This window comes from Meleagris gallopavo, chromosome 6 (genome assembly GCF_905368555.1).
Source record: "Meleagris gallopavo chromosome 6, MGAL_WU_HG_1.1, whole genome shotgun sequence".
NCBI lineage: Eukaryota > Metazoa > Chordata > Aves > Galliformes > Phasianidae > Meleagris > Meleagris gallopavo.
The window spans coordinates 34037141-34046869 of NC_139409.1; the positions used below are offsets into that span (position 1 = coordinate 34037141).

Genomic DNA, 9729 nt, shown 5'->3' on the forward strand with positions numbered 1-9729 from the left:
CACAAAATCAAGTTTGGGCAGAGGCTTTAAATGGTTTTGGTCTTTCAGGTTATACCAGTGACAAAAAATATACTATTTAATTTAGGAGGCAAATACTACAGATTCTAATAATTCTGTAATTAAAAATGTTAAATGTGAATACATGATGCATGTTTATTTAACTAGCACGATAAGTTAGCCTTTCCTATCTTACAGGTAAGTAGTCTTTCTGATACATGGGGCAAACAACCTTATTTATTAAAGATCTTTATTTAAATTATGGGATAACATTTGCAATTATTCTAAGAGTTTTGGCCAGACACCTGTTTTTAAAGGGCCATTTGTCCTTCTTAAAGTGAGACGTGAGGGCACTTGTGCTGTTAGGAGATATTAAATGAATTAATGCAGAGAGTGATTCCAGCAGACAGAGAGCAGAGGTACTGCAGATGAAATCATTCCTCTGCAGAAAAACTAAGGAGTGTTGTGTGGTAGGCAATGCATTGTACTGGTACTTGTACAGCGTGAGTGCCACTCATGACTCATTCCAACAGTGTCTAAAGGTCTGGCATTGGATGTGGACATTGATGGATAGTTTCCCAGTGGGAAGACAGTCCTTAGCATCATAGGCAAAAAGTTTCAAATGATTGAACATGAACTTTAGGTATTTATATTACTGAAATCAAATATGTAAATATGCTTATACAAATTCTAAAATCAATTTTTTTATGGGTTTGACTTTAGTTATCTAAAGGTGAAGATAGAGTGCAAATTCTGCATTTGTTTCAAACACTCAGTGAGTCCTTGAGAATATAATGCAGTGTTATATTACACAGTGACCTCTGCCCAGTGAAAGCTGTTTCCTGTTGTCTTTCTGTCACTGTGATGACTCTTTATTTGCTGCCAAGATTGTGTTCAAATCTGTTGGAAAAACAATAACAGCAACTACAAAAAGCAAAACTGTAGGTGAGTCAATAATAAATTGGCTAACTTTCTCTTGAGATGTACCTTTTAGTGTCTATCTATTGATTTCTTCTTCTAGTTACAACGGAATAAAATAAAAGGAAAACAGCAATCTGCCTAATTTGGTGATTCTCACCTAACCAGCGAAGAAAAAAAGGAAATAGTTTTTCCTCTCCATCTTAAATCAGACGGTACCAGAAGGATATTAAAATTTAAGAATTACTCTTTATACCCATCTTGAAGCTCTTCATATTCATTTGGCCACATATTCATTTTATGACTGGTCAAAACAGAGGAAGAAATTTAAAACCTTCTGTTGTATGGTCCCATTGCTCTGCTTTGTTTTGCTGATTGTGCTTACTCCTGGTTGTTGTATTTCTGGTTCTGTATTTTTCCCCATTATGTTCTTGCCTAATTAAAAATGGAAGAAAAAAAAAAAACAACACAAAGAATCAGAAGTGAAACTCGAACAGGTAGAGATGTCTTACATGTCATTCCGGCTGCCAAGCGATTTCTTGGCTCATTGTCACATGGAAGACTGTGGGTGAGCAGTTGGACTTGGGTGGTGCAGTGTACTGCCCTGCAAAACAGTAAACAAGTCTAGAGATAAGGTTTTTTTTCTTCCTGAAGCCAATGAGTCATTGACGGGGCAATACTTGCCTGAGTGTACAACAAGAAGTTGTGTTTTCCCCAGCCTTCTGGGTGGAAGGTGCTTGCAGGCTGAGTGACCAGCTGGGATGGGCTGGTTGCCTTGAGAAAGGCATGTGGAATTTGAGAGTCCTTGCTGATCTTTCTCTCCTGTGAGTTCTCCCAGGTGAAATCTCCCTGCTTCTCCAGCAGCAGGTAGATGTGCATAGACTTTGTAAGGGAGCTACCTGCAGAATGTGTGAGGAGGAGGATGGGGAGAATCCAAGACTGCTGAGCTGCAGTTTTGTGTAGTTCCTTCTCAACATTGTGCTGAATATTGCTTTGCTAGTATATTCTTTTCTTTCTTTTCTTCTTCTTCTTCTTTTTTTTTTTTTTTTTCCCAAGCCTGATGGACTTCAAACAAGCAACTTTTCCACTGAGAAGATTGTTTTCCAGTATACTTGCATGAAGCTTCCTTCTGAGCTCTGGTAGGTTCACTTCACAGAAAGGTTGCTGATGTGCCGTAAGTACTATCAAATGTATCCTAGAAGAGTGTCAGCATCCTATTTTTCCATCCTGTGTAATTTTTAAGCTTCTTTTCCTCTCTCTATGGCACAAAATGCTTTTGTGGCTTTCTCATATCCAGAAATCTCAGAATTTATTTTCTTTTTCTTTTCACTGATGCAGCTCTCAGCCTGGTGTAGGACTTCTGACTGAAGTGGAGACACTTCAGGTTTATTCCAACATAACTAACACCAAGGTCAGATCATGCTGCTCACTTGCTGTGCAATTGTTGTACTTCTATCCTACTTTTGTTTTCTTCTCCTTTGTTTTTATCAGTTATAAACAACAGTAGGTTGAAGTTATTTGAGGCAAAAATGATTTCCTCATTAGTACTTGTACAGTCTCTAAAATAACTATACCATCTTAGAGTCTCTGTGTAAATACAATTTGGTACCACAGGGAGGAAAAGTTTTCACTCAATTTCTGAACAAGCTTTTGGGAAGTCTTGCTTTAATCTTCTTTGCTCTAACCTAAGTAAGTGTATGTAATCAGGTTTACAATAGGGTCAGTTTTCTTTCTTGTACTTCTGTTCCTTCTTATTTTAATATCTTCCTGAGCTTTGTGAGAAGAATGACAGTTGCTCCTGGACAGGACAATTATTCACAAAATTTTCACATCCTTTTCTATCTTGTAGCTGTGTCCTTCGTGAATCACTTTTTAAGGAGCATTGAATGTTTCCCCAGCAGCCTCTGGTGTCCCAGCCAGTCCTTGTATGCAGGCAGCTGGCCCAACTACAGATCTACTCACTACACCTGCTTCATCTCATCCCACTGAGCATTTCTGAAGAGCCTTTCAGGGTCATGCATCCTCTATTGCTGCTCACTGTATATTCATAAGCCCAGAAAACATTCTTCATCTGCTGTTTACCCCTTCTCTTAGTGCATATCATGGCAAATCTTGGCAGAATCTAGCTCAGATTACCTGAAGTCATACAATGCAAACAATTGGAAGATGCAGAAGTGGAAATCAGATTTATTTTTTTGGAGGGGAAAGATTCTGTTGATTCAATGACCAAGCTATTTTTCAGCCACGTGAAGCTGTTGGGATGGAGAATCCGTAACGTTTTCCCACCAGTAAGGGATACTATACCTATTTGGTACATGGTCCTGGCAGCTTATGACATGTTTGTATCCCTTTGGATACAGAGTGCTGAGGGCTGATGCCCTGGACAGCTGAGAAGAAATCAAAGGAGGAAATACAGGTTGTTAGAGATATTCTCTTGATACAATCTCTGGAATGTCAAACAAGCCTTGTCCTTCAATTTGAAGAGTATTAAATGTATCTTCTTCTTTTGTCTGTGTCTGTGCCTCATAGTAAGTGTAAAAGTCTGTGCACAGATCCGCTCTGTAAATAATGGTCTGATACTGTGAATTGGAAAGTATTTGATCTCAAATGTCTATGGCAATGTGCATAATGAAAACAAATTTGGGAGAATTCCAGCTACATTTACTTCTCATAACTTGTACCACACAAATTTCACTTGTCAAGGTCTCCACCAGACATATATTCTGCACTGTCAAATTTCAGCTTTCACTTTGCTAGCAGAGTCCCAGACACAACACAATGAAACAAGCAGAACTTCAGAAGCTCTGATCAACCACAAAACCATCATCTTCCTAGTTATGCAGATATTTCTCAGGCATTGAGAATAATTATAAATGAAATTATTGCAAGTATTAACTAAGACCATTTGACCCTGAAATGCGCTTCATCTCTGGCTGCTCTAAGAACCAGTGATATTTCCTCCCTTGTAGTTTCAGATTACCATATTCCTCAAAACAGAGCTATAAAAACAAATTGTATCCAGAGTATCATTCAAGCTAGTAAAAATGTGTTTTAATTGAAAGGGCACTTTGATATCTCTGTACTGAAAGTATTGAAATTATTTATGAGTGTCTTGTAGAGCAGGGAAGGAGGAAATATTTCCAAGAAGATCAGATTGTTCTTCCAATAATAAAGTATTGTCAAAACTGTTGTTCAACATTTAGAATTTAAAAGCTGGCAGCAGCATGCTACATGCCATATAGACAGTAATGAAAATAATCAGTCACGCTCTTTAATGGAGTACAATCACTTTGTGCTATGTAGCTGGCCCCCTGACAGAGTAACTGGCATGGAGAGGATTGCTTAGTTTCAAATGTATGCATGCCGTAGAGACAATCTAGTAATGTTACTGCTTCATTCTTGTCCTAGTTTCAGCTGGGACGGAACTGATTTCTTCAGAATGTTTGGTGTGATGCTGTTTTGGTTCTAGGAGAAGGCTGATAACACACTGATGTTTATATTTTCTGCTAAGGCCACAGTGAAGGGCTCAAGGAGCTGAGAGGGAGCAGAATTTAGGACAGTTGACTTAAACTGGCCAAAGGGATATTTCATACCATATGACATCATGCAGAAGGAGTTTTGAAGGGACTAGGAATTCTGCTGCTCAGGGTCCAGCTGGGCATCAATTGGCAAGTGATGAGCAATTGCTTGTGCACCACGTTATATACATTTATATATATATATATAGTCATAACTATTTTCTTTTCCTTTTCCCTGTCTTAATAAATAGTTTTATCTCAACCCATGAGTTCTACTTTGTTTTTTCCCCCATCCCACTGGGAAGGAGAGGAGTGAGCAAACAGCTGTGTGGTGCTTAGCTACCTGTTGTGTTAAATCACACCTCTCCTTGCTGCTGTTATCAAAGGGAAGGAAGATGGATGAAGGAAATGAGTTCTCTAACCAGGTTTATTTGGAGATCTTTCCAGTTTTGTGAGCTACAGGAGATTTTTCCTAATGTAAAAGAAGTGATCCCAAAGAATGATAAGCAGAGGTTATCATGATAGAAAGGATGGGCAGATTTTACTTTAGAATTTCCATTCCTATTTTCATTATGGAAAATAACGGAGTTCATCTCTGGTTACTGTTACAGGCATATTTCTAAGAAGCTGAGATTAACATCTGTCCATAATGAAGACAGTTTGATAAGATCTCTTCAGAAATGATTAGGGGAAAATACAGAATTCGCTTTCACTGAGAAGTAACATCTTGAACTCAAATATGTTATGTATGATGTAACCATAATCATTTGTAATCATTGATGTTCTTTTTGAATTATCTGTTTTGTTTTGGATTGCTTGCTGATCCTAAATCATAACTGTGCTCCAGAAGGAAGAGAGATTCAGAACTTTATCCTTCTCAGATTTTTTTGCAGTGACTTTCAGACTAAGAGTACTCAGGAGTGGAGCTTAATGCATCTCATAAATACAGTCTCACTTTCAAGTCCAGACTGTAAGCCCAAGTGAAATGCTCTTTTTTTCCTTGAATATCAAAGGTAATCCTATATCTAGGAATACAGCTACTTGCTTCCCTTTGAAGCAAATGTCATAGTAATTAGTAATTCTTCTCTAAAGAAATAGTAATTCTTCTCTAAAGAAGCAGCAAACAGCTAGGCTAGCTAAAACTTCTGACATCTCAAACAAAATCCAGTGGAGAATTAACTCTCTGAACCTAGGGTTAAGTGTACAACCTTAAGAGTGTGCATTCCTATGAGGTGAAAAGAAAAGCTTGACTTTTGGATTTAGAGACTTAGGACATGGGAAGGGAATGATGATCAAAATTTAATTCAAGGCCCTGAGTAGAAGTGACCAAAAGAACAGTTATCTCCTAAAATATCTTTTGTATTTATAAGGAACAAGCATTGATATATGAGGAAAGAAAGGAAAGCAATTTACTCAGAGAAAAGAGCTTAGTTATTTCTTTTAGCTATGTTGGCTGGCCAACATAATGACAAAAGTCTTTATTGTTAGCTTAAATGCAAAACACTACAGAACACCAATTAAATTGAATGGGATTTTCAGACATAACTTTTGGAATTTCCACAGAGTGAAAATGTCATTTGTTATTCTTCAATGACCTGTACACAATTTCTGTAGAGAAAACCATCTCTCAGCAGGTTCATACTCTGAAGGGAGTCAGAGCTAAGTTGCCTAAGACACTGGTTATCTATTTTTGAGGTTGGATTAGTTATACATAAAATAGGCAGGTAATGGGTAATATAATGGTAATGGGTAAATGATACTGTGGTACCTGGATCTCTAGAAGTCAGAAAGCAAGGCACAAATCTAAGATCTGCTAAGGCTGGGGCAAAAGAGAAGTTACGTATAAAGGACAGAGAAATTTCATGGTGAATGGTATCCAGGAAGTGAGATAGGAAATGGAGGTTATGTCCTTGCCCAGGAATATGAGAACACCACCATTTTCTGGCAGCAAAAAGAACCAGAGTATACAGCAGAAACTGGACGAGCTTCAAGAGTTTGAATGAATAGCAGGAGGCCGAATAGGAGAAGACTGCAGGGTATGCAGGATGTACAGAAATCTTTCTGAGGAATAGCAGATAGAGAGAAATTCTAAGGGTTATTGGTGTGAGTCAAAGCTGCAGGTAGAGAGTTAAGGTAATTCTGATAATGGGTGGGGGTAGGGATGGTTGGAAAATACAGAAGAAAAGTTGTCATATACTGTAACAGTAGTAGAGAAGATCCTAGATGTCAAAAGAATCAAGAAAAAAAACCAAAAATACTGGAAAATTAAAGGTGCAAGTTATGGAGACTGGAGGGAGAGAGAGCATGGGTGCTGGAAAACATAGGAGGTTTTTAAAAATAAGTGAAGGAGTGGGAAAGGCAGATAAGGACAGTAGGAGGAAGGATAAGGAGCAATTCTACAATGATCTGGAAGTGGGAATCTACTGAAAAAATATGAAAAAATATTATTAAATACAATAAATAAATTGCATATTTTATCAGACACCCTCCAGACTTTTTGTAAGGCAAGAGTAAATAGCATTTGAATTCTCTGCATAATCTATCTTGGAGAAATAGTCAATATCTTAACTGTTTAAACAACATTCCCAACCTATTAAGTCAAATCCCAGATTGTAGATTTTGTAATACAGTACTTTGTTAGTTATAATATCTGTGGAGATAGGTTCTGCTCCAGTAAAATGCACTGCTGCTCTTTTTGGCCTGTGGTGAATATTAAAGTTATGCTACAATTTATTACTATATTTTAAAATCATGTAATAAAAGGAGAAGAAAATGAACAAAACCTCTTGACTGATGGCTCTCATAGGGGAGGAAATGGCTCCTAAGTCCAGCATTATGAGTTATTTCAGCTCAATGGAGAAGAAAAAAAGTATAGAGAAAGAGCACTAAAACTAAAAATTGAAGAACAGGCATCTTTGTTAGGCATAACCTAACTGGAGTATATAGGCTTGATGCATAGGGGGTTGTGTTGGATTCTCTAGCCCGTCATGCCTTTTGTCAGGCTAGAAACACCTACTTTATTGTTCTCCCACCTGACGTGTTCTACCAATATATTTAGAGAAAAGCTACATGGAAGATAAGAAGGCAGTAAAGAGAAACAGGATACAAGACAAAAGAAGAAGAGGATGAAAAACTAATTGATGATAGCACTTACTTGCTAAAAATTACAGTTCATTTACAGGTTTGAAATAACTTCTCAAATAAACTGTAGAAATCTTTCATGATTCCCACTACAAGTGGGAAAGCTATACAGAATATTTCATTCTGTAATAAATTACTGAGCTATAATTTGTCAGAGACATCCTTCAGCATCAGGATGTTTAGTGATGTTGCCACCTCACAACTATTTTGCATGTCTAAATATATTTGAGGCTTTTACTTAGGGGGAAGATTCACCCTGACTTTGCCAGTGGTGTAGAGTCATTTCTTGCTTGCAGAAGTGTTCTCTAGCTCAACAAAAATAAAAGGAATACCATGGTTTCTATCTCAGTCTTATTCAAATCCAAGCTTGCTGGTGACACAGTAATTGTCTGGAATTACAGACAAAAAAAATAACTTCACCACACTACGAGATATTACACATAGGGTAGATTTGAATAGCTCAATACTTGATCTTTTCCAGTGGCATCTCCAGCCATATTTTTGTTGGCTTGCCTACATATTGATTACACGTATTGGAAATTAAAGCACTGTTAACATATTTTCTTTAACTGAATATATTTGTTCTTGGCATCTGCCTGAATACTGGCTGGGACTGTTTCCTGGTTGGTTTCAGAGCACAAATTGCCTGGGAAGGCATGGGATAGACTTCTCATGACTGTTTTGTCCTCAAAAGGCCTCACAAAGAAAGAATTTACACTCAGTGTCTACCCCTCCTAACATTGCCTCTCTGCCTTTACCAACACAGTAATAGAAGTTCAGAAGTTCACTAGCAAAATCCTGGTTCTTATTGCTCACTGAAGAATCTTTTATACGTACATTCCACATCATCAAGGTACATAATGGAAAATGTTTGCATGTTTTAAATAAAATTTCAGCTAATCCTAATTTAATTTAAAAAAATATGATGGTGATATCTGCAGCATTCTGCATCATATTCTTGTAGGATTTCTCAGGCTTCTCCAAGTCATCATTGTTTGAAACAGGTTGCTGGTATTTTTCTTTGAAATACAGCCGTCTGCAGTAATGGTATTAGCTGACTGTGGTAGCTAAGATTCTGAGCTTCTTGGCACTATAATCCCAAAAATGTGCATCTTGAAATTTCTATGATGTGGTAATCAAATAGAAAAGACCTTGGTAGGCTATTTTTAAAAAGGCTTGGGTCATACTACTGCAATTTAGGCTTCAGCTTGTGAAGCTGATTGTGAGAGTAATAACCTGCCGGAGGAAGAGAAAGGTCTGCTATGTGTCTTTCTAGAGGTCATATTAGATTTCTCTAACAGGAAAATGCAAACTGTGAGCTGGTTCCCCTCATGTAGACACTGCCTCTTCCTGTTGCCTTCTGCGAAGGCTTGCTATTTCTCCTCTGGTAGATAATAATCCTTTTCTTGGACATTGGTGTTATCTCCAAGCCTGGATTCCTTATCTATGCCCATGCTGTGTGGCTCTTTTTATACACTGTATTCCTATTTCTCTCTGCACAGGGACAGTGCATGGTGCCAGGTTCCCAAACAGATGTGATACGTGGAACAAGCCAGTCTAACCTCTCTGTGCAGCTATGGGAGCTGAACCATGCTCTGAGTCAGCAGTCCTGGCCCAGCTGTCCTTGTGATATGACTGTGACCATGCCTGAGATGCAAAGCCAGAGCTCCTGCAGGCAGTGTGCCCATGCTGGCAAGGGTGACAGGGGTCTGCTTTTTCAAGAGCACTGATAGAGTGCTGTCATCCTTTAATGGAAGCTATTTATCCTAAAAATGGAGTGAGGAGAAGGGAGGAAGAGCACAGTACTTAAGTAGAAAGAAAGAGGCTGGTATTTTTACCTCCCTTCATCTCATGATTTTCTGTCTCAAAGTGCAATGCTCTGCGGCCCTCCTGCTGCTGCAGTCCTCCTGAGACTGCTTGCCATCTCCCTGCTGGTTGCTTCTGTGGCAGTGGCTTTTCCACACATCACCAGCAGCGCACAGCTGGGAAGTAGCCTCTAGGGAAGCCAGGAGGCCTCCAGGGCATTCATTGGCAGTGATCATCCCTGAGAGCGCTGTCAGCCTCCTGCTGACATTGTCCTCAGCCTCATACAGATGCTGCAGAATAGCTGGGGAGGAAAATTCCAACAGGAGCTTGCAGTGCTGTTGCTCTTTAG

At 38.6% G+C, this 9729-nt stretch overlaps 1 long non-coding RNA gene across 2 annotated transcripts; it reads left to right on the forward strand.

The window, feature by feature from the left end:
* Positions 1–1635: 1635 nt before the first annotated feature.
* LOC146544137 (uncharacterized) lies at positions 1636–4710 on the forward strand. 2 transcript variants are annotated; one of them, XR_014883935.1, is made up of 3 exons: positions 1636–2054; positions 2254–2326; positions 2765–4710. It is a non-coding gene; the product is annotated as an uncharacterized LOC146544137 (long non-coding RNA). The 2 variants fall into 2 exon arrangements; XR_014883936.1 differs by lacking the exon at positions 2254–2326 and having other exon boundaries at positions 1636–1782; positions 1972–2054.
* Positions 4711–9729: the final 5019 nt, after the last annotated feature.